We start from the raw sequence: 24,304 nt of genomic DNA, 5'->3' as shown, positions 1-24,304 counted from the left end.
GCCCCTGACTCTCTCCCTCCGGCTCCTGCCAAACCTGATAGGTACTATAGGGTCCCGGACTCGCATCTACACCTGTACAAGGCCCACTCTGTTGATCCAGAAACTATTTCCCAGGGCCCAAAAGGGGTTGCAGCTGCCACTGCTAAAAATCCTCTACCCTCTGAAAGGGAGTCCAGAGCTTTAGAGAGATGGGGTAAGAAAGTGTATACTTCTGCAACTCTTTCCATGAGGGCATTAAATTGTCAATTTCATATGATACAGTACCAAGAGTATTTGTTAGATGAATTGCATAAGAAACTGTCCTCTTCTGAACCCCTTGATCGCAAATCCCTTCAGGATCTGGTACATAACTCCCAGCAGGTTAGTAACCAATGTGATAGTGTTCAATCTCGCCGTTTGTTCTTACACATGGGTTCGGAGCCGATCCTCGGCTCCGTGCCGGCCTCTTGCAAGCTCTGCATCGAGAAGAAGCTCGAGACAATCTAATACCCACAATCCCCCTCTGCCTTTACCTCAGATCTAGTTTGCCGCTGCTGCATACGCATCGTTGGGAGCTAGCTCGAGAGTTTCTAAGCTAAGATATAACTTTTTTTGTTGTATTTTATTAAGGATTCTAGTCTAGTTGATATTATCAGTGTTAACAAGTGTGATTGTGTTGTGGTTCCGTTAATTCTTTGGTACCGTTAACCTTATTTATCGGTATTTTTGTATCGGGGCCTACACCCTTCATATCTTACCATATTGAGACAAATTTTTACCGGATTTGACAATTACTCGATTGTGACTAACTTTTTTTCGGATTTGACTGTGTTTTCTGGAGTTGTCTTTTATTCTACAATGTCTGAGAAGGTAAAGTCTGGTTTCAAGCGTTGTCAGTGTGAGCAGAAAATGTTGATCACTGACAACCATAGTTCCTGGGACTACTGCCTCGGCCCTCTCCACTTACAAGAGGATTGCTCCATCTGTCACTCTTTTAGTGGGAGGGTCATGACAGATAGGCGCAGGAAACTGATGGACAGAGGTCTATTGAATCCGGCTTTCCAAGAGGCTTTGGATGCTTCTGACCAGGCATCGAAGTCCTCTAAGGAATCGAAGACGTCGGAGCCTAAGTCATCGGCTCCGAGCTCTTCTTCAAAGGTTAGATCACCGGTTCCACAGACTTCGGGGCCGAGTGTTCAACTGGTATCGATTCCTGAGCCTCGAGTCTTGGAACCGGTGATGGAGCTCCCTCCTTCGGCCATATTGAGGTCGGCTCCTTCTTGGTTCCTTCGACCCGTTCTTCCTCCAAACTTTCGGATGTCGATGTGGATCGCGTGGTGCAGAAGTTGTTGGAGCATTCGGCCCTCTCTAAACTTATTTCGGTTTCCACCCAGTTGGTGTCGAAACTTGAAAGGCCTTCCTGTATCTCCATCCATTCCTCCTCCGAGACCGATTCAGTCTTTGGAGCTGGAAGAGGCTGATCTACTGATTGTGGAGCCCTCGGTCCAGAACCGCTTTTCTCGGTCTGTTCCTCACCTCGACTCCGCCGGACCCGTACCGAGTCTCGGAGCCGACGGTCTGTTCTTGGTTCGGCGAGAGTCGAACCGACGGTCGGTTCCGACTCTCCCTCGGGCCTCGCACGGATCGACGGCTCCGCCCTCGGGTCGATGCCTTCGTGCCCGTGTCGGGATTCTTCCCATTTCTTCGAACCGGGAGACTCTTCGATGCGGGACCCGGGAGCGCTCGACCTGATGAGGAAGGTGTTGTCTACCCAGACAACCACATCAGTGGAAGCAGTTTCTCCTCCCCATAAAGGGCCTTTGTCTTCATCTGCACCCACGGCCACATCCAAGCGTCGGGCACCAGTGCCTCAGCCACCCCTGCAGGGTGCCCCTCTTCCTCGAGGCTTCTTCGGATGCTCCCCACGAGGAAGTCCCTAGGAAGAGATTGTGTAAGAGGAGACACTTGAATTCTCCACAGGAATCCTTGACATCTGATACTGACTTAGATGAGTCAGAGGGGTCCCCTAAGTCACCTTCAGAAGATGTCTCTTTTCAGACATTTTGGAGATCCTGAAACAGAGAGGTGACTGGCAGTCCCTTCCCCTTCTGAGGATGAGTCAGTTCTGCTGAAGGCATTTGGTGCTCGCCTTCCTCCTCCTGGGTCACTCCGCCCTTGACGAACTAATGGAACTTATTGCTCGAAGGACGGGAGACTCCTGACACAGTGGAACCTGTTCCAAGAAAACCGAACAAGTACATCACAGCACCTCAGGATAAGTCCTACCTTACAAAAGGAGTTCCAGTAGACGCTATGGTGGTGGCTGCAGCCACAAAAAGGAGATGTCGGAGTCTTCTTCGCCTGTCCATCCGCCTAATAAAGATTCTAGGACGATGGATAGATATGGGAAGCGCATTTTTAGTTCAGCTGCTTTTTCCATGCGGTCCCTGAACTATTTGACCCATTTTACACGCCTGCAGAGGGATCTAGTCAAAGAGTTGGGAGATACCCTCCAGGGTGCTACAGATGCAGCTGTCTCGAGAAAGTGACAGCAACTTAATACCCTAACATCGATTGTTAACTCGCCCATGAGGCTGATTTCCCACGCAGTCAAGGTTCGAGTAGGGCAGCAGCTTCAGCGATTGCTCTTCGTGAGACCATCCTGGATGCTTATGCTCCTTTGCGGAAGCCTTCAAGTCTTCCTTTACAAACGCCCCATTTGACGGTGCCACTCTTTTTGGCCCCAATGAACAAGAGGGAAAGACTCTGTCTGCTGTCGGAGTCCATTTTTCCACCCCAACCAGACCGTACCCCAAAGGGCAACGCGGTGGGAAAATGTGGTTTCGAAAACCCCAAGGGTCTTTCTCAGGCACACAGGGTGATGCCCCCTCTAGAGGCAGAGGAGGGGGCAGAGGTGGAAGACGCCGCCCTGGCGGCAGAGGGGGTCCGCAACATCAAGGTGACAGGGAAACACTCCCTGGTAAACCTTTCCAGCACTCCTGAGAGGAAGCCCGACTGTCCTGCTCTGGAGGCAGTCGGGGGTCGCTTAGCTTCATACCCTCAGGCCTGGCAAGATATAACTACAGACAAGTGGGTAAAAAGCATAGTTACCAGAGGTTACTCCATACCCTTCCTATCCTATCCCATTCCAAAGAAAAGACTCCCAGATGTACCGCCCCATCTGCGAGAGCCAGCAGCTTTAGAAATTTCAAAGCTGCTAGAAAAGAGTCATCCAGCCAGTCCCAGCGGACCAGCAAGGATTCGGGACTTACTCAAGGTTCTTTTAGTTCCAAAGAAAACAGGGACTGGAGGCCCATTCTAGACCTAAGCTACCTCAATACTTTCACAAGAAAGAAAAGTTCAATGGTCACGCTTCAATCGATCCTTCCATTCTTACAGAAGGATGAGTGGATGTGCTCAATAGATCTAGAGGATGCATACTACCACATCAAAATGGACAGGGCATCCAGAGATCATTTGCGCCGCTGGGAGCCAGTCACTTTCAATTTCGAGCCCTGCCCTTTGGTCTGACCTCAGCCCCCAGGGTCTTCACCAAATGTATGGCAGTGGTAGCGCCTCACTTGAGACGCCAGGGATTCCAGGTGTTTCCGATCTGGACGACTGGCTCCTTTCGCCACCACCCGCCAACTACTGCAGGCCAGAGACTATGTTCTTCAACTGTGTGTTCACCTAGGGATCTCCGTAAATTTCGGAAAATCCTTACTTCAGCCATCACAAAATATCTTGTTCATAGGAGCAGAGTTAAACACATGGCAATTAATTCTGAGGCTCCCCCAGAAAGGATATTATCACTGCAGACTCACATACGTCTTCTACTCTTGTCAAGGAAATCTCCTGCAAAACTAGTACTGAAGGTGTTGGGCCTCATGTCAGCCTCCCTTATTGCAATTCCCCTGGGAAGGCTGCACATGAGAGTCCTACAATGGCTACTGTTTGCTCAATGGTCATTTCAACAACTACCTCTAACACACGAGATTCTTATAACAAAGACTTGCAAAACAGATCTAAACTGGTGGCTTCAAACGTGCAACCTTTCCCAGGGGAGGCCGTTTGTGCTACCCACGCCCACAGTTACGGTGACCACGGACGCTTCCCTGATAGGGTGGGGGGGCATCTTTCAGGGACAGACAGTCCAAGGCCAGGACGATAATCCTCATTGCTCCATTCTGGCCTCGTCAAATTTGGTTTCCCTTCCTGAAAATACACTGCATTCGGGGACCCTGGATTCTGGACCCAGAGCCAGATCTATTGACTCACTCGTCAGGGGTTCCCCATCCCGCGCTCCTGTCACTCCATCTAGCAGCTTGGCTGCTCCAATTCCCAACTTAGCCAGGTCTGATCTTTTGTCACCGGCAGTCCAGGATATATTAGTGGCTTCGCATAAAGCTTCCACTACTAAAACATATACTAGCAAATGGAAACGGTTTGTATTCTGGGCTAATACACACCATGTGGATCCCTTTATAGCTCCGTTGAATAAGATATTAGAGTTCTTAACAGACTTATTTCATCAGGGTGCTTCTCCTGCTACTCTAAGAGTTCAGTTGGCTGCCATTTCGAATTTCCATGTGGAAGAATGTGGAGCTCCTATTATGGCTCACAGACTTTGTAAAGCCTTTTTAAAAGGAGTTTTTCATATTAGACCACCGGTCAGATCTCCTACGTCACCTTGGAGTCTAAACTTGTTGCTATCTAAATTAATGTTGCCCCCTTTTGAACCTGCCTCTTCTTGCCCATTAAAATTTTTGTCCTGGAAAACTCTCTTTCTGGTAGCCATTACTTCTGCTAGACGAGTGTCTGAACTTCAGGCTCTCCATCAAGCACCCTTATTTGATCTTTCACTCTGACAGAGTTTCTCTTCGAACCAATTCATCCTTCCTCCCTAAAGTGTGTTCTATTAACAATATTAATCAGTCCATTGAATTACCCACTTTCTTCAAAAACCACTCCAACAAAATGGAGTATATGTTACACAAATTGGATGTTCATAGACAGCTAAGGTTTTATTTGGATAGAACAAAAGATCACAGGAAAACAGATCAACTCTTGTGGCTTTTGCTGATAGCAGGAAAGGACTTGCAGTTACCAAAAGAACTCTTTCTAAATGGTTAACGGATTGTATAATCTATGTCTACGATTCTGCAAATCAACCCCTTTTACACAAACCCAAAGGACATTCCACAAGGTCAATATCTACGTCTTTGGCTCATGCAGCTCGCCTACCTCTGGATGCTATTTGTGCGGCTGCTACCTGGTCTAAGCCACATACATTTATTTCTCATTATAAAGTAGACAAGGTTTCTAGGGACAGGGCAACCTTTGGTTCCACTGTGCTCAAGAACGCCCTCCCGTGAGTTCCTCAGGATCAAGGAGCTAGGACGCTACCCATGTGTAAGAACAAACGGCAGATTGAACACTATCACATATAGAAGTTATGTCCTTACCATAACGCTCCATGTGGAGTGTTCATCTCGCTTTGTTCTTACAGTCCCACCCTCCCACCCTTAGGAAGAACGTTTTGATGCCTGGCCAGAAGCATTTTTGCTACTGTTATTATTCTGTGTACATAGTTGGTTTACACATATATTTTTATATGTGTCTGTTTATATATGTATAGGTGTATAGCATGAATGTGCTATTATGTAGATTGGTTTGCTTGCAAACTAGATCTGAGGTAAAGGCAGAGGGGGATTGTGGGTATTAGATTGTCTCGAGCTTCTTCTCGATGCAGAGCTTGCAAGAGGCCGGCACGGAGCCGAGGATCGGCTCCGAACCCATGTGTAAGAACAAAGGCGAGATGAACACTCCACATGGAACGTTATGGTAAGGACATAACTTCTATTTTCTTGCAGTGTGGTTATGATGCATTGGAAGCTTCATGTAGGTCAGCTATGACAGCTGCAATTATACGTAGGCATGCCTGGCTGAAGGAACAATCTCTGCCAGACCATGTTAAAGCTAAGCCTTTGGATGCTCCTATGGAAAAGCAAAAAATTATTTGGTTCCACGGCTCAAGAGGTTTTAAAGAAATTTGAAGAAAAGGCAAAATCTGTGCAAACAGTCAAAGACTTTCTGCAAGTCCAACCACCGAGATTCAGCAGAAATTGGCCTACTAAGAATTGGTCCTTTCCGGACTCAGACAGATCACAGAGAGGCAGGAATAGGCGTGCCAGAGGTATTGGGCAAGCTAGAGGCTCCTACAGAGGCCGTCAGTGGCAGCCTCCCAACCAGAGAGGTAGTGCAGGAACTACAACTGCTACACCAGGACAGACTCAATGACTTTATTTTGACTCCACCGACCAGGGCTCAAGTTAGAAGCACCTTTGGGCGGAAAGCTTTTTTTATTCTCAAAAAATTGGCACAGCATTACAAGGGACACATGAACATTGCAAATAATAGACAAAGGATACAGGTTCCATTTCCACTCATTGCCAAAAAGAAAAGGCATGCCAGACCTGCCAACAAATCAAAGGGCAGAGGGTTTGAAGCAAATTACCAACTTAATACAAATGAAAGCCATAGAAAAGGTACCTCTTTCAGAACAAGGCCAAGGATTTTACTCCAGATTATTCCTTGTTCCAAGAAAAGAAAATCAATGGAGGCCTATTCTCGACTTGTCCACACTGAATACTTACCTCATTGTGCCAAAATTCAAAATGCTGACTTTACAGCAACTCCTTCCCATGCTGGGCAAGGGGTCTTGGCTGGTGACTCTAGACCTCAAGGAGGCATACCTGCATGTCCCTATCCGACAAAGTTGCAGAAGACACCTCAGATTTCTTGCAGGGTCAGAGCATTATCAATTCTCAGCATTGCCCTTTGGCTTATCTACTGCGCCCAGAGTATTCACGAAATGCCTGGCATCAGTAATTGCACACTGCAGACTTCAGGGGATTCAAATCTACCCATATCTGGGCGACTGCCTTATACAAGCGGACAACAAGCAAACTTTGTTAAAGGACTTGGACTATGCCATCCACCTATTACAGGCCTTGGGATATACAGTCAACATCCACAAATCAAGCCTTGTTCCATCCCAAAGAATAACTTTTCTGGGTGCAGATCTAGATACAGCCACCCAAATGGCCTTTCTCACAGAAGAAAAACAAAAACAACTACTGGATTACTTCAAGAATCTGACAAGACAAACTCCGCTGACTGCAAGGAAAATCCTGCAGGCCCTGGGCTACATGACATCTTGCATTCTTCTGATTCCGCAGGCAAGGCTGCATATGAGAAAATTACAATGGTACCTAAGAAGTTTATGGACTCAGCACAGTCACAGCTTAGAAACTTTGATCCCACTCATACCATGCCTTCAAAAGGAATTTCTGTGGTGGGCTCAAGCCTGCCAGTCGAACAGCGGGTTGCCCTTCAGCAAGCCAAGAGCCAACCAAACCATCACCACGGATGCTTCAGACCAAGGTTTGGGAGCACACATGGAGGGCAGATGTATCCAAGGGCTATGGTCACAAAGAGAGCTGCGCATGCACATAAACCAAAAGGAAATGCTGGCAGTGATGCACGCAATCGAGGCCTTCAAATCTTTCCTTCATCAAGGCCACCTGCTCATAAGGACAGACAACACCACTGTTATGTGGTACATAAGCAAGGAGGCACCCATTCCTACCCTCTTTGCAGACTGGCAATGAATCTATGGGAACTTTCCTTGAAACTCAATATACAGCTGCAGTCCCAGTTCGTGCCAGGGAAAGACAATATACTAACAGACAGCTTAAGCAGAACTACCATGGATGCACACGAATGGATGCTGCACCCAGACATCATCTTACTCACAACACAATCATGGGGAAGGCCGGAAATAGATCTGTTCGCTTCCCCCCACAATCATCAACTGAAGAAATTCTGCTCAAGGACATTCCACCCACAAGCATGGAAAGTGGACACTCTCTCTTTCAGCTGGAAAGCTCTAACAGTGTATGCTTTCCCACCTCTCCCATTAATGACCAAGGTCTTACTGAAGATCAGGACAGAGCAGCCCAGAGTAATTCTGATAGCTCCAAACTGGCCAAGACAGCACTGGTACCCACTGTTAAGGAGCATGTCACGGCCTTCCACAAGGAAGGCATACTCAGCGAAATGGAAAAGATTTCACGCTTGGAACACAACAAAGGGCCTAGATGTGACAGTGATGAACATGGCACATGTACTGGAATATTTGGCAGAATTGTTCCACAATGGCCTGTCTTACTCTTCCATTAAGATACATGCCTCAGCAATTTCAGCAGAATACAATGTTAATCCACCTGTCTTCTCTCATCCTCTCCTAAGACAGTTTCTAAGAGGAATCAAAAACATCAGTCCTCCAAGGAAACCACCTCTACCTACTTGGGACCTTAACTTCGTGTTGGAAAAACTAACACTTCCTCCCTTTGAACCAGCAGCATCGGCAGATCTACAGTTTCTGTCTTGGAGAACTGCCCTCCTTCTGGCCATAACCTCAGCAAGAAGAGTATCTGAGTTACAAGCTTTAATGGCAGTGCAGCCATTTCTTATCTTTCATCAGGACAGAGTTTCTTTGAGAACCAATCCTACATTTATGCCAAAGGTGGTATCCAGGGTATCTTTGAACCAAGCTATTCATTTGCCTACATTCTTCCCACAACCACAAAATAAAGGGGAGAAACTTCTGCACACCCTGGACATACACAGACAATTGCGGTACTACTTGGACAGAACTAAAAGTTACAGAAAGACTGACCAGTTGTTCGTAGCATATGCTGCTGGGGCACAAGGAAAAGCCATTTCCAAACAGACAATTTCAAAATGGATAGGAAATTGCATTCGTTTTTGTTACTCCTTTCATGGAAAAACTATGCCAGCTAACATTAGACCTCATTCCACGAGAGCCACAGCCACCACCACAGCCTTCTTAAGAGGGGTGGCTACCAAGAACATTTTAGAAGCTGCTACATGGAGCTCCATGCATACATTTGCCAAGCGTTACAATTTACCTTTATACTCCAGATCCAGAGCAGGCTTTGCTACGGCAGTCCTGCAGTGTATCTTAACTACACCATCATTTACTTAGTACCTCCACCCCCAGATTGGCTATGGTATTCTACCCATATGTGATGACTGCAGATGCATCCTTGAAGGACATAGTACAGTTTTGTACCTACCATAAATGTAGATGTCCGACAGGTATGCATCTGCAGTCAGGTTTACCCTCCCTCCTTCCCCTCTGTGGTATTCCTAGGGTGCTTACCCCTCTTTTAGCTAGCTGGGGGGATCTATTATGGTGTATTTGTTTGTGTATATATATATATATATATATATATATATATATTTTTGCAAATGTTTGGAATATTATTGCATTTCTCCAAATTTAGCCTTCCTAGAGGGCACCTGGCATGTGGGGCAAGAAAAACTGAGGAAGATGGCGTCGGCTGATGCTTTTATACCCCAGACGCTCTGACGTCGGGGAAAGTGCGACATCAGCCGAGGCCAGATCCAGACTTTGGAATCCGGCCGACCGAAGGGCTGCCTGAGGCAGGACAACCCATATGTGATGACTGCAGATGCATACCTATCGGACATCTACATTTATGGTAGGTACAAAACTGTACTTTTATTCCTTTCCCCCTCTGCCTCTCCTCTCAAAGGTTCTACCAAAGATCAAACGGGACAAGGCAAGGAAAATACTGATTGCACCAGACTGGCCACGCCAGCACTGTTACCTCCTTTTGTGCAGTATGACACTGCTACAACCATGGCATTTGCTTCAGACCCCTTCACTGCTGTCCAGCAGGCGGGCTAGATTCTGCACCCTCAGCTTCAAACCCTGAACCTTGCTGCCTGTTTAATTCCTTGAGCTCTCCTCTAGCATCCCTCAGTAAACAGGTACTGGATGTCATTCTGGAGGGAAGGAGGCCTAGTACTAGAAAATCCTATGCTGAAAAGTGGAAAAGATATTGTTCCTGGAGCCAGGGGATATTCTACAGTACTTAACAGGAATGCTGCACAAGGGCCTATCCTTCTTGTCAGTTAAAATTCATGCCTCTACCATTTCAGCACATTATAATACTGAGCCACCTATCTTCTTAATAGCTGGCCCTAATGCTCTTTAACTTCCTGCTCCCTTCCTTAGCTTTGGGAATCAACCCAAATGTGATGACTGCAACAGTGAAGCATAAAGAACACAGTACAGTTGTGTATACTTACCATAAATGTGGATGTTCGAGTGTATTCACTGTTGAAGTCCTGGTTACCCTCCCTCCACCCCCCATGACTTCTCTTGGCTCTACCTTTCCTTCTTATTGGTGTATTTATTTTTTCTTGTGTATTTGATTTTTAATGGGGGTTTACCATACCATTTGCTTCCTATTGTGGGGGTACCTGATACCTGGGGCAAGAAAAACTGATGTAATGACATCGGCTGCATGTGTTATACCCTTGACGACCTGACATCAAGGCGGAAGTGACAGCATCCAACGCAGAAATCCGAAGACTCTGGTATTCAGGCAGGCTGAGGGCTACCTGCAGGCAGATAACCCAAATGTGATGACTGCAACAGTGAATACACTCGGACATCTACATTTATGGTAAGTGTGCACAACTGTACTTTCTTAGAATACTTTCTGCTACTTTATGAATGTACGGTTCTGTATGGTTATTCTCCTTAAAGATCTGCATCCAAAATCCCAGTCTCCTTGTTTCTTAAGCTCCCCCTGTTTTATCTTCATCCCTTTCCACTTTGAATTAAAGTTTTCTGCATGTGCTATGTATTGGCGCCTTAACTGCGTGGCTCTGAAAACCCCCTTCAAGTCAGGTAATCCCAATCTGCCTTATGTTGAAGAATCCGCTTATCCCGCTTGACTCTTGCCATATTCTCCTCCCAGATAAAATCCTTCAGAGCTTTAATTGCTATCTACAACTTTTCATCTGCTTGATAACAATATGCCTGGCCTGTGTGTGTGACTCAAGGGACTAAAACCCTTTTAACTTCTTGTATCTTACTATCCATATCCATGTAACAGAGCATGTGATAGTGTTCAATCTCGCCGTTTGTTCTTACACATGGGTTCGGAGCCGATCCTCGGCTCCGTGCCGGCCTCTTGCAAGCTCTGCATCGAGAAGAAGCTCGAGACAATCTAATACCCACAATCCCCCTCTGCCTTTACCTCAGATCTAGTTTGCCGCTGCTGCATACGCATCGTTGGGAGCTAGCTCGAGAGTTTCTAAGCTAAGATATAACTTTTATTGTTGTATTTTATTAGGATACTAATCTAGTTGATATTTTCAGTGTTAACAAGTGTGATTGTGTTGTGGTTCCGTTAATCTTTTGGTACCGTTAACTTTATTTATCGGTATTTTGTTATCGGGGCCTACACCCTTCATATCTTTCCATAGTTGAGACAAAATTTTACCGGATTTGACAATTACTCGATTGTGACTAACTTTTTTCGGATTTGACTGTTTTTTACTGGAGTTGTCTCTTTATTCTACAATGTCTGAGAAGGTAAAGTCTGGTTTCAAGCGTTGTCAGTGTGGCCAGAAAATGTCGGTCACTGACAACCATAGTTCCTGCGTCTACTGCCTTGGCCCTCTCCACTTACAAGAGGATTGCTCCATCTGTCACTCTTTTAGTGGGAGGGTCATGACAGATAGGCGCAGGAAACTAATGGACAGGGGTCTATTGAAACCGGCTTTCCAAGAGGCTCTGGATGCTTCTGACCAGGCATCAAGTCCTCTAAGGAATCAAGACGCCGGAGCCTAAGTCATCGGCTGCGAGCTCTTCTCCAAACATTAGATCACCGGTGCCACAGACTTCGAGACCAGTTGTTCAACTGGTAGCGATTCCTGAGCCTCGAGTCTTGGAACCGTGATGGAGCTCCTCCTTCGCCATATTGAGGTCGGCTCCGTCTTCGATTCCTTCGACCCGTTCTTCGTCCAAACTTTCGGATGTCGATGTGGATCGCGTGGTGCAGAAGTTGTTGGAGCATTCGGCCCTCTCTAAACTTATTTCGGTTTCCACCCAGTTGGTGTCGAAACTTTAAGGCCTTCCTGTATCTCCATCCATTCCTCCTCCGAGACCGATTCAGTCTTTGGAGCCAGAAGAGGCTGATCTACTGATTGTGGAGCCCTCGGTCCAGAACCGTCTTTTCTCGGTCTGTTCCTCACCTCGACTCCGCCGGACCCGTACCGGAGTCTCGGAGCCGACGGTCTGTTCTTGGTTCCGGGGCCGAGTCGAACCGACGTGTCTGTTCCGACTCTACCCTCGGGCCTCGGCGCAGATCGATTCGGCTCCGCCTCGGGTCGATGCCTTCGTGCCCGTGTCGGGATTCTTCCCATTTCTTCGAACCGGGGACTCTTCGATGCGGACCCGGGAGCGCTCGACCTGATGAGGAAGGTGTTGTCTACCCAGACAACCACATCAGTGGAAGCAGTTTCTCCTCCCCATAAAGGGCCTTTGTCTTCATCTGCACCCACGGCCACATCCAAACGCCGGGCCCCCGTGTCTCAGCCACCCCTGGAGGGTGCCCCTCTTCCTCCGAGGCTTCTTCGGATGCTCCCCACGAGGAAGTCCCTAGGAAGAGATTGTGTAAGAGGAGACACTTGGATTCTCCACAGGAATCCTTGACATCTGACACTGACTTAGATGAGTCAGAGGGGTCCCCTAAGTCACCTTCAGAAGATGTCTCTTTTTCAGACATTTTGGAGATCCTGAAGCAGAGAGGTGACTGGCAGTCCCTTCCCCCTTCTGAGGATGAGTCGGTTCTGCTGAAGGCATTTGGTGCTCGCCCTTCCTCCTCCTGGGTCACTCCGCCTTCGGTAATTAATGGAACTAATTGCTCAAGGGCGGAGACTCCTGACACAGTGGAACCTGTTCCAAGAAAACCTAACAAGTACATCACAGCACCTCAGGATAAGTCCTCCCTTACAAAAGGAGTTCCAGTAGACGCTATGGTGGTGGCAGCAGCCACGAAAAAGGAGATGTCGGAGTCTTCTTCGCCTGTCCATCCGCCTAATAAAGATTCTAGGACGATGGATAGATATGGGAAGCGCATTTTTAGTTCAGCGGCTTTTTCCATGCGGTCCCTGAACTATTTGACCCATTTTACACGTCTGCAGAGGGATCTAGTCAAAGAGTTGGGAGATACCCTCCAGGGTGCTACAGATGCAGCTGTCTCAGAGAAAGTGACAGCGCAACTTAATACCCTAACATCGATTGTTAACTCGTCCATGAGGCTGATTTCCTACGCAGCCGAAGGTTCGAGTAGGGCAGCAGCTTCAGCGATTGCTCTTCGCAGACAATCCTGGATGCGCCTATGCTCCTTTGGAAACCTTCAAGTCTTCCTTTACAAACGCCCCATTTGACGGTGCCACTCTTTTGGCCCCAAGGTAAAGGAGACCCTTACCCGGTGTGAACAAGAGGGAAAGACTCTGTCTGCTGTCGGAGTCCGTTTTTCCACCCCAACCAGACCGTACCCCAAAGGGCAACGCGGTGGAAAAATGTGGTTTCGAAAACCCCAAGGGTCTTTCTCAGGCACACAGGGTGATGCCCCCTCTAGAGGCAGAGGAGGGGGCAGAGGTGGAAGACGCCGCCCTGGCGGCAGAGGGGGTCCGCAACATCAAGGTGACAGGGAAACACTCCCTGGTAAACCTTTCCAGCACTCCTGAGAGGAGGCCCGACTGTCCTGCTCTGGAGGCAGTCGGGGGTCGCTTAGCTTTATACCCTCAGGCCTGGCAAAATATAACTACAGACAAGTGGGTAAAAAGCGTAGTTACCAGAGGTTACAACATACCCTTCCTATCCCATCCCATTCCAAAGAAAAGACTCCCAGATGTACCGCCCCATCTGCGAGAGCCAGCAGCTTTAGAAATTTCAAAGCTGCTAGAAAAAAGAGTCATCCAGCCAGTCCCAGCGGACCAGCAAGGATTCGGGACTTACTCCAGGTTCTTTTTAGTTCCAAAGAAAACAGGGGACTGGAGGCCCATTCTAGACCTAAGCTACCTCAATACTTTCGTCAAGAAAGAAAAGTTCCGAATGGTCACGCTTCAATCGATCCTTCCATTCTTACAGAAGGATGAGTGGATGTGCTCAATAGATCTAGAGGATGCATACTACCACATCAAAATGGCCAGGGCATCCAGAGATCATTTGTGCTTCCGGCTGGGAGCCAGTCACTTTCAATTTTGAGCCCTGCCCTTTGGTCTGACCTCAGCCCCCAGGGTCTTCACCAAATGCATGGCAGTGGTAGCGTCTCACTTGAGACGCCAGGGATTCCAGGTGTTTCCGTATCTGGACGACTGGCTCCTTTCGGCCACCACCCGGCGTCAACTACTGCAGGCCAGAGACTTTGTTCTTCAACTGTGTGTTCACCTAGGGATCTCCGTAAATTTCGGAAAATCCTTACTTCAGCCATCACAAAATATCTTGTTCATAGGAGCAGAGTTAAACACACGTCAATTGATTCTGAGGCTTCCCCCAGAAAGGATATTATCACTGCAGACTCACATACGTCTTCTACTCTTGTCAAGGAAATCTCCTGCAAAACTAGTACTGAAGGTATTGGGCCTCATGTCAGCCTCCCTTATTGCAATTCCCCTGGGAAGGCTGCACATGAGAGTCCTACAATGGCTACTGTTTGCTCAATGGTAGTTTCAACAACTACCTCTAACACACGAGATTCTTATAACAAAGACTTGCAAAACAGATCTAAACTGGTGGCTTCAAACGTGCAACCTTTCCAAGGGAAGGCCATTTGTGCTACCCACGCCCACAGTTACGGTGACCACGGACGCTTCCCTGATAGGGTGGGGGGGCATCTTTCAGGGACAGACAGTCCAAGGCTTAATGGACCAATTTGGAGTACAATCTGCACATCAATGTTCTAGAGTTGAGGGCAGTGTTTCTAGCGTTGCAACACTTTGCTCCCCTTCTTCCTCTAGGGACTATTGCAGTTCAGACGGACAACATGTCTGTAGTCTGGTACATAAACAAACAAGGGGGAACCAAGTCCTATCAACTATGCAGAGAGGCCATGAGAATTTGGCAGTGGGCGGAGTCCACGGGTCGCTTTCTAATAGCAACGCACATCCCGGGGTCATCCAACGCCATAGCCGACAGGCTGAGCAGAGCAATTCTGTTACCGCACGAGTGGTCTCTAAAACAGTCAGTGGCGAAAAGGATTTTTCGACGTGGGCCAGCCTTCCTGCGACCTGTTTATGCCTCCAATGAATGCCAAATGCAGGAGCTACTTTGCCCTATTACCCTCCAGGGGAAGTCCCCAGGGACGCACTGGTTTACGATTGGCCCCCGGGACTCCTATACGCTTTTCCCCATTGCCTCTGATATCAAAGTTTCTCCAGAAAGCCAGGAACCTACACAGGACGATAATCCTCATTGCTCCATTCTGGCCTCACAAATTTGGTTTCCTTCCTGAAAATACACTGCATTCGGGGACCCTGGATTCTGGACCCAGAGCCAGATCTATTGACTCACTCGTCAGGGGTTCCCCATCCCGCGCTCCTGTCACTCCATCTAGCAGCTTGGCTGCTCCAATTCCCAACTTAGCCAGGTCTGATCTTTTGTCACCAGCAGTCCAGGATATATTAGTGGCTTCGCATAAAGCTTCCACTACTAAAACATATACTAGCAAATGGAAACGGTTTGTATTCTGGGCGAATACACACCATGTGGATCCCTTTATAGCTCCTTTGAATAAGATATTAGAGTTCTTAACAGACTTATTTCATCAGGGTGCTTCTCCTGCTACTCTAAGAGTTCAATTGGCTGCCATTTCAATTTCCATGTGGAAGAATGTGGAGCTCCTGTTATGGCTCACAGACTTTGTAAAGCCTTTTTAAAAGGAGTTTTTCATATCAGACCACCGGTCAGATCTCCGACGTCTCCTTGGAGTCTGAATTTGTTGTTATCTAATTTAATGTTGCCCCCTTTTGAACCCGCCTCTTCTTGCCCATTAAAATTTTTGTCCTGGAAAACTCTCTTTCTGGTAGCCATTACTTCTGCTAGACGAGTATCTGAACTTCAGGCTCTCTCCATCAAGCACCCTTATGTGATCTTTCACTCTGACAGAGTTTCTCTTCGAACCAATTCATCCTTCCTCCCTAAAGTGTGCTCTATTAACAATATTAATCAGTCCATTGAATTACCCACTTTCTTCAAAAACCACTCCAACAAAATGGAGTATATGTTACACAAATTGGATGTTCACAGACAGCTAAGATTTTATTTGGATAGAACAAAAGATCACAGAAAAACTGATCAACTCTTTGTGGCTTTTGCTGATAGCAGGAAAGGACTTGCAGTTACCAAAAGAACTCTTTCTAAATGGTTAACGGATTGCATAATCTATGTCTACGATTCTGCAAATCAACCCCTTTTACACAAACCCAAAGGACATTCCACAAGGTCAATATCTACGTCTTTGGCTCATGCAGCTCGCCTACCACTGGATGCTATTTGTGCGGCTGCTACCTGGTCTAAGCCACATACATTTATTTCTCATTATAAAGTAGACAAGGTTTCTAGGGACAGGGCAACCTTTGGTTCCACTGTGCTCAAGAACGTCCTCCCATGAGTTCCTCAGGATCAAGGAGCTAGGGACGCTACCCATGTGTAAGAACAAACGGCGAGATTGAACACTATCACATATAGAAGTTATGTCCTTACCATAACGTTCCATGTGGAGTGTTCATCTCGCCTTTGTTCTTACAGTCCCACCCTCCCACCCTTAGGAAGAACGTTCTTTGATGCCTGGCCAGGAGCATTTTTTGCTACTGTTACTATTCTGTGTACATAGTTGGTATACACATATATTTTTATATGTGTCTGTTTAGATATGTATATAGTTTTTCTATAATTGCTTTCTATACTTATGTGTATAAGCATGAATGTGCTATTCTGTAGATTGGTTTGCTTGCAAACTAGATCTGAGGTAAAGGCAGAGGGGGATTGTGGGTATTAGATTGTCTCGAGCTTCTTCTCGATGCAGAGCTTGCAAGAGGCCGGCACGGAGCCGAGGATCGGCTCCGAACCCATGTGTAAGAACAAAGGCGAGATGAACACTCCACATGGAACGTTATGGTAAGGACATAACTTCTATTTCCAGTTTCTCAGTTTTTGTATTATATTTTTGTCTTCCCACATATCCTTAGCTGCCCCATCAGAATAATGTTTAATCTACGCACAAATATTTTATCATGTGTCAATAAATATGGATATTGCTGAACCAGTTTGTGTGTGGGTACATAATTTACAGCTGTTGACTTTGTTTTAGTTTCATTAATTTTGTATCCAAAAAATATTTGAAACTGTCTGAAAATGTTTCACAACAGTGAAATCACCTTTTCTAGTTGTGTCTGGTATAAAATAATATCTGCTAATAGAGCCAGCTTTTCTTGACTACCATACCTATTATATCCTTGAATTTCTTTGCCAGTGGTTCTAAATATAATGCAACTAACAATGGGGAAATAGAACATTCCTACCCGTTTCCTCTGCTCAAGCAGAATTGAACAACCCAGCCACTTTAATTTTTGTCTCCAATCCCTCAAATATCCTCTTAATTAACGTTATAATTTTATCAGGGAATGAAAATGCTTCCATTGCCTTGATCATGAAGTCCCAGGTTACTCTATCAAGTTCTTCCTCTGCATCAAGACGTATTAACAACAGTGGTATTTTCTTATGTTATGATTCCCTCTGGATCATCAGTGTTCTGTTAATGTTGTTAAATGTTTGCCTCACCTCCACAAAACCACATTGATCGATATCTATCAATTTTGGCAAAAGTTTTGCCATTCTTTTAGCCATTATAGACATAAACACTGCAATAATAATGGTTTAGTATTGAAGTGGACCTGTATGAAGCTGGAACTGATGAATCTTTACCCTCCTTAGGTATTATAGCTACCATCACCAGCATTGCGTACCGTTGTCGAAAATTGGTAACTTGATATAATATTAAGGTCCAGAACATCCTTTGGATTTACCATTATTAAAAGTACCCTGTCTTGAAGCCACCTAGGAATATACTTACCATAGTGTGGGATCATTGTTATCAATAGACATCCCACCACATTTCCTCTCAGAATTGTCATTTCCTGGTTTCCTAACAGACCTGGTAGACCTAATCCTGAAGCCTGTTCCCTAGTTATTCTTCTCTTCACCAGTATTCTTCACATTAGGGGCAAATTCCATCTGTGGGCTGTGAGGACACCCTTGTGCATTGTGGGAGAAGGTATGGGCTCAAGTTCTAGAATGAACAGAAGTTGAGGCTGGCACAGATCTGTCATTAGGATGAATAATCCATCTTTTGAAGTGCATGGACTTGGGGTAATGATGACCCAAGTTTTGATTTTCCAAGATGACAGCACACTGACCAACAGGTTGTTGAGAACCCTCCAGTGTGAAAACAAACTTTTTAAAAAGAAAACAAAATCTGTCTCTTGTGGGTAATATTCAGTTACTGGCTAGTAATTATACTGGATACCATTGAAGAAGAAAGTTGGAGGAGAAAAATCTGAACAGGAGAAAAGAAAACTCTTTCTGGGAAAAATCTTGCTGTTCAACCAAAGGCAGTTCATAGTTTAGCTTTGGTACTGGAAATGGCAGACAGTAATTTAGAGGAAAAATAAAAGCACTTAGGTGCATTTTAAAGTAAATTAAACACTTAAAGGAATGCAAAGTCAGATAACACCTCATTGAAAAAAATACATAAAGCTTTAATGATCAATTTAGATATTACAAACTGTTACAACTGCAAAAATCAGAGCTTGAAATTAAGAAAAGGCAGGCTGAGCATGAGATTTTTTAAGAACTGCTTAAAAAATAATAGTTAGAAAATGCTGTACATTGATAAAACCTGACGGTTTCTGCTCTACTGCAGTCATTTTACAAAAGTACAAATGAGCAACTGGATCTATGTCCCGCAGCAGGATTAGTTAATTGAGAGGACACGTGTATGCTCGTTATTTGGCCATGAGATTGCAGACAAGACATATATTAATAAAAATGCAGTCATTCTTGCAGAAAGGGCTGTTCCTGACAAAAATGTGACAGAAAAAAAGTGTCAGAAATTTGGGGCAGCAGAGTGTTGGTAGAAAATTATTTTCTGTGCAATAGGCAGAAGAGAAACAAATTTATCCCAGTTACCAAGGAATGTTGAAAGTCAGACATGAGATCCCAGCTACTGTATCCATCTTCAGAATTTTTTTTTCCTGAAAGGTCAGAGAGATTTAGGAATGCAGAGCATGCTAAAGAAAAGAAAAATTTAGCAAGCAAACTGAAGGGGACTATGCTTCTCAGCTTCCTGATAATAACATAGTCCATAGAGAGAGTTTGTCTTTGAATCCTTTTCTGTTGTTACAGAGGAAAATTCACGAGTGGCAGAAAATAAAATCCCAGGAACTGACCTAGAAGAATCAGGAGTACTCTGGACTTGAACCTGAGACTGGTGTTGGGAGATAATCATGGATAAGACCAGCAGTATTATGAAATTACTGAATAAATGGGAGACACTAAAGTTTCAGTCTCATTAAATATAGAAACAGAAATGTAGTGTTGCAAGAAAAAGTGACTAGAATTTTGTTGACTTTTAATCTGGTAGGTAGACTGTAGAGCATTTACTCTGTTTTGTCATTTTAATGCTTAGGACATAGGAGAGACTGAATAAGTAACTGTAAGTAAGTCAAGTATTGATATTAATATGTGTATAAAAGTGTATGATACAACATGCATGTTATATTGTATAGCAGTTTGTATAAGATGCTGTCAAGGGTGTTTTAAATGTGTGGTGGGCATCAGTCTTATCAGTGACAGCTGTATATGTTAAAAATATTTAAAACAAGAAAGTATTTTTCTTAGAATTTATCCAGCCTTTACACTGTAACAAATTAAGAAAAGCTAGAAGAAAAGAAGTTAAACTCCCTGTTATGTTTTGACCTGGGGCTGCTGCTGTGGGTATCTTAAAATTATGTTGATTATATTATTTCCTTTGTTTTTACACGGATGGAAAACAACAGTGAAAATAATTTACTATGCTTTTTTTCTATTAATGTATGTGCATCTGTGTCATTGTTTGTAGTGTGATTTAAAAAGATTAAAAAAAAAATTTATGTCCAGCATTATGGTAAGCATTTTAGTTTATGGTTTCCTATTACGTTATCGAACTTCAGCAAGTTCGAACCCTATATGGTTGAAACCCTATATGGTTGAAACTGTATAGTCGAACTTGCTTAAGTTTGAATACAGAAAAAAATAAAAGATGCAACAGTAAACTAACTGTTGCAGGCAGGGGGCAAGCTTTGATTTCGCTTTAAATATACAAACTCTGAGGGAATATTTCCCTTTATTGAACTGTAGTGCTATCTCAGAGTTGGTATATTTAAAGAGCGGGGGGGTGTGGGGGGCGCAGGGAGGCTTGCCCCCCTGCTTGCAACCGTTAGTTTACTGTTGCGTCTTTTAATTTTTTTTCCCCGTGTGCGAAGCTTTGAAACTTTGAACAGACAAGTTTGATATTGTCTTGTTCAAAGTTTCAAAAGTTCGGTCACGTAATAGGAACCCTTCAGTTTATATCCTCTCAGTTCACTGAAATGTTCATATCTCTAGAACCATAAGTGTTACAAATGATGTGTAATGGCAGACTGGCATAAAGTGATCTTTACACTGTTCACATTCCTTAGATTCTAGGTCTTAAACTAGATTTTATAAGTTATAGTAACACAGTAATTATCATTCATAAACAACTTAATATCTCCGTCACCAGTTAACCTATGCACATGTCAACAGCATTTTGATGTCCTTCTATTCATATGCTGTTATATCCATAACATGAGGGAGTCTGCCTCCGGTCGACTTGTACAAATGGCCATTATACAAAAGATAAATGCTGCTGCGAAGGTATGTGTGACAGCTGGCATCACTCAGCATATGTCAGCCATAAACGGACGTCTGGTATAAAACTGATGTCAGCACACACCTACCTCAGAACCTTTATGCCACCTGTTTGACTGCCATCTCCAGTCGTTGCTTACTTGGAAAAGTGACCTTGTGGTTGTCCGTGTTCAGATAAGTACCACATAGGGGTTTTTGTTACTTTCTTGCTACTGTGTTGTGGGTTAATGTCCGGTAAAAAGGGCAAGTGTCAGTGTGGAAGGTAAATTCCACATAACTCACACAAGCTGTGTTTATTCTGTATAGGGCTAGACTCATACAAGCTCTATTTATTCTGTCTAGGCCCAGACCACGATTGTACCACTTGTGAAATCTGTAAGGCCTTTTTACCCAAGACTCCCAAGAGCCGACTTGCTGCCCTAAAACTATACTTGGAGAATCAGCATCTAAAACACCTAGCTAGAGATATGGACCCGATGTTGGGAACTTTGGAGGAGCCGTCGACAAAAAAGGCCAAGAAGCCTCGTCCTGAAACCACAACTGCTCCTTTTCTTCCGACCGTACCTCTTAAGGTTGATGAAGATTCATAGACAGAGTCAGAATCTGCAGACCTTTTGCTAATGGGTACTCGGGGGGGCATTAAGGAGGCTGCTAGCACATCACAGAGGGAGCCGCAGGCATCTGACCTGGGAGAGGGACCATGGCTTATTATATCCGAAGGCCCATGTGAGGTTTCTCAAATCGTTGTCCGTGAAGATGTTCTTTCTGATGATGTCCTTCAAGGATGCATCTGCAGTCATAACAAATGGGTTGTCCTGTCGTCAGGCAGCCCTTCGGTCGGCCGGATTCCAAAGTCTGGGTCCGGCTTCGGCTGATGTCGCACTTCTCCCGACGTCATCTCTGCTGGTCTTCGGGTATAAAGGCATCAGCCGACGCCATTTTCCTCAGTCTTTCTTGCCGCGTGGCGCCCGAAGCAGAAGCTGTTCGCAAGTGCTGGTCGGTCAGATCCAGAGATTACTACTACCGAATACTACTTCGAAGACTTCTAAAAAGCTAAGTACTGCTGGGGACTCTTTCTTGCCTCAGCCGATGTCAGAAAAAGTAAATAACTGTTTAACTTGTGGGAAACAAATACCTCATAAAGATTTCCACTCTTACTGCCTACCTTGTTTAGGCCCAGACCACGACGTAGCAGCCTGTTTAGCCTGTGCTTCCTTCAACCGACGAACGCTTAGGCGTCGGTCGGAGTTTGCTGAACAGTTTTTCGGCTCAGATTTTGCGTACATTATGCCATCGGATCCTCCGACTACCCAAATTGTTAAAAAACGCAAAGAAAAAGACCGACACTCGCGGTCCGTGGTTTCGGCCGAAACCACGGTTAAGCAAGCCGCGAGTGTCTCGGTTTCGGCCGAAACCGAGAAAACGGGTCAATCTTCAGCCGAATCCATGACTACCTTAGTTGAATCGGCCTCTGAAGTTTTGCCTACTACTGTGGCTCCTAGTGAATTATCAGACACCATCCCTTTGGATGTCTCTACCCCAGCACGTGGTGCTGCTAGGCCTCCTGCAGCCATGTCTATAAAGGCCTTTGCCAGGGCTAAAGCAGCCAAAACTGTTAAATCAGTGCCTGTTAAGACCCCCTCACATAGGCCCACTTCTAGTTCACAAATGCTTACTCTGGCAGAGGATTTAATCTCCTTAATTAGGGGATCCCAATCTCACCCAGACAGGGCCTCTCAGCCTCCAGAAAAGAGACCTAGAGCAGAGCCCCCCCGAGCCAGTGTCCTCTGATGATTCTTCGGCTGACTCAGACATTACAGATCAGCCAGAGGCTCCTTTTTCTACTTATGAAGATTCCGATGCTGAAGAATCCATTCCATCTGCCTCTCCACCAGAGGAATTTTCCTTTGGGGAAACCTTACATGCCATGAGAGAACAATTCCAATGGCAGGGACAAGATTTCTCAGATTCAAGAAAAAGGCTTAGGACCTTTCTGCACTTACCACAACATAGGCCCTTAGCTATACCTCCAGTTCTGCCTGTTGTGGATGATGCATTTAATGATGTTTGCACTGCTCCTGATACTTTACCACCAGCCCCTGCCAAACCAGATAGATTTTACAGGGTGCCAGACACTCATCACCACCTATACAAGGCCCCACTTGCAGATCCTGAGACTATATCCCAGGGGCCTAAGGCAGTAGCTTCGACCTCAGCAAAAAACCCTCTCCCTTCTGAAAGGGAATCCAGGTCCTTAGAGAGATGGGGGAAAAAAGTTTACACCTCTGCTACTCTCTCAGCTAGAGCTTTAAACTGTCAGATGTTATGTGATCCTATCTCGCCTACATTCTGACTGATGGGTTCGGAGCCGATCCCTCGGCTCCGACTCGGCACGCTTATGCCAAAGAGCGAAGTCTCTTATTGGCTGAGCTTACTATATCCCAGGATGCACCACTACCAGTCCCCCAGATCTCGTTTGCCGCTAATCTGCGAAGACGTGGTCTCGAGCTGGCTGAGCTAAGTAGTAATTTTACTAACTTTTTTCTGTCAGGAATTTCTTGTTCTAGTCATAAAAAGCTGTTTTCACGGCTATTCTTCTTTGTGTGTGTTTGGAGTTTATCAAAGACTTTGTTGTGTGATTGGGTTGAGTTTGGTTAGGTCTCCTTCATCTAGGGCCTTCCTGGTCTTTCAACCCTCCTAAAATTTACAGGGTTTCAAGTACCCTTAGTATTTTGTTACCTAGCGATAACTGTAGTAGGTAGAGTCAGTAAACAGAAAGTTGGTGATTTTTTCTGTCAAGTTACTGATTGTTTGCCATAATGTCACAAAATCCTAGGCCTTCGGCTTCAAAAATGCACCAAATGCAATTTCAAAATGTCCATCACAGACGATCACCGCTCTGTGTGTATTGTTTGGGTGCTAAACACTTACAGGAGTCATGCAGCGTGTGTCACGCTTTTTCCTCAAGGGTCCTCCAGGAGAGGAAAAATAAATTGATTCTTAAGGGTTAATTAAACCTTCTTTGAAGAAGCCTTGGCATCCTCTCCTTCTCCAAAAAGAAAGGGCCGGTTCCGACCAGTCCGTCGGATCCGACCGCCAAAAGACATAGGCAGGCCTCTCCTTGGCTCCAAGGACTTGGAGCCGAGGACGAACGGTCTGCCTCGATGCCACCAGTCTCGACTCCTCTGGCTGGAGCCGATGGCTGGGGCATCGAGGCGGGTCACCGCCGGCTCCACTGGTCTCGGAGCCGACAAGGGTCGCCCGCCAGACACTTCCTCCTCGGCCAAGTCCACCTCGCACCGATGGAATCTAGTGTGTGTATTCCTTCGCGCCGATGGTCATCGAGTCACCTCGAGCCGGTCCCCTAGTCCTTTGGGGCCGTTGGAGAGGCCGCCTCAACCCGCTCAGTTTCCTCTCGGT

At 45.6% G+C, this 24,304-nt stretch overlaps 1 protein-coding gene across 1 annotated transcript in view; it reads left to right on the top strand.

The window, feature by feature from the left end:
• LOC122792405 overlaps positions 1-24,304 on the top strand; it is a 2,471,936-nt gene that overhangs the window by 234,423 nt on the left and 2,213,209 nt on the right. The window lies entirely within an intron of this gene.

The sequence above is a fragment of the Protopterus annectens genome, chromosome 1.part2 (genome assembly GCF_019279795.1).
Source record: "Protopterus annectens isolate FY-2018-M chromosome 1.part2, PAN1.0, whole genome shotgun sequence".
Taxonomy (NCBI): domain Eukaryota; kingdom Metazoa; phylum Chordata; order Ceratodontiformes; family Protopteridae; genus Protopterus; species Protopterus annectens.
The sequence above is the reverse complement of the archived record's forward strand: the minus strand, read 5'-3'. Positions and strand labels throughout refer to the sequence as shown.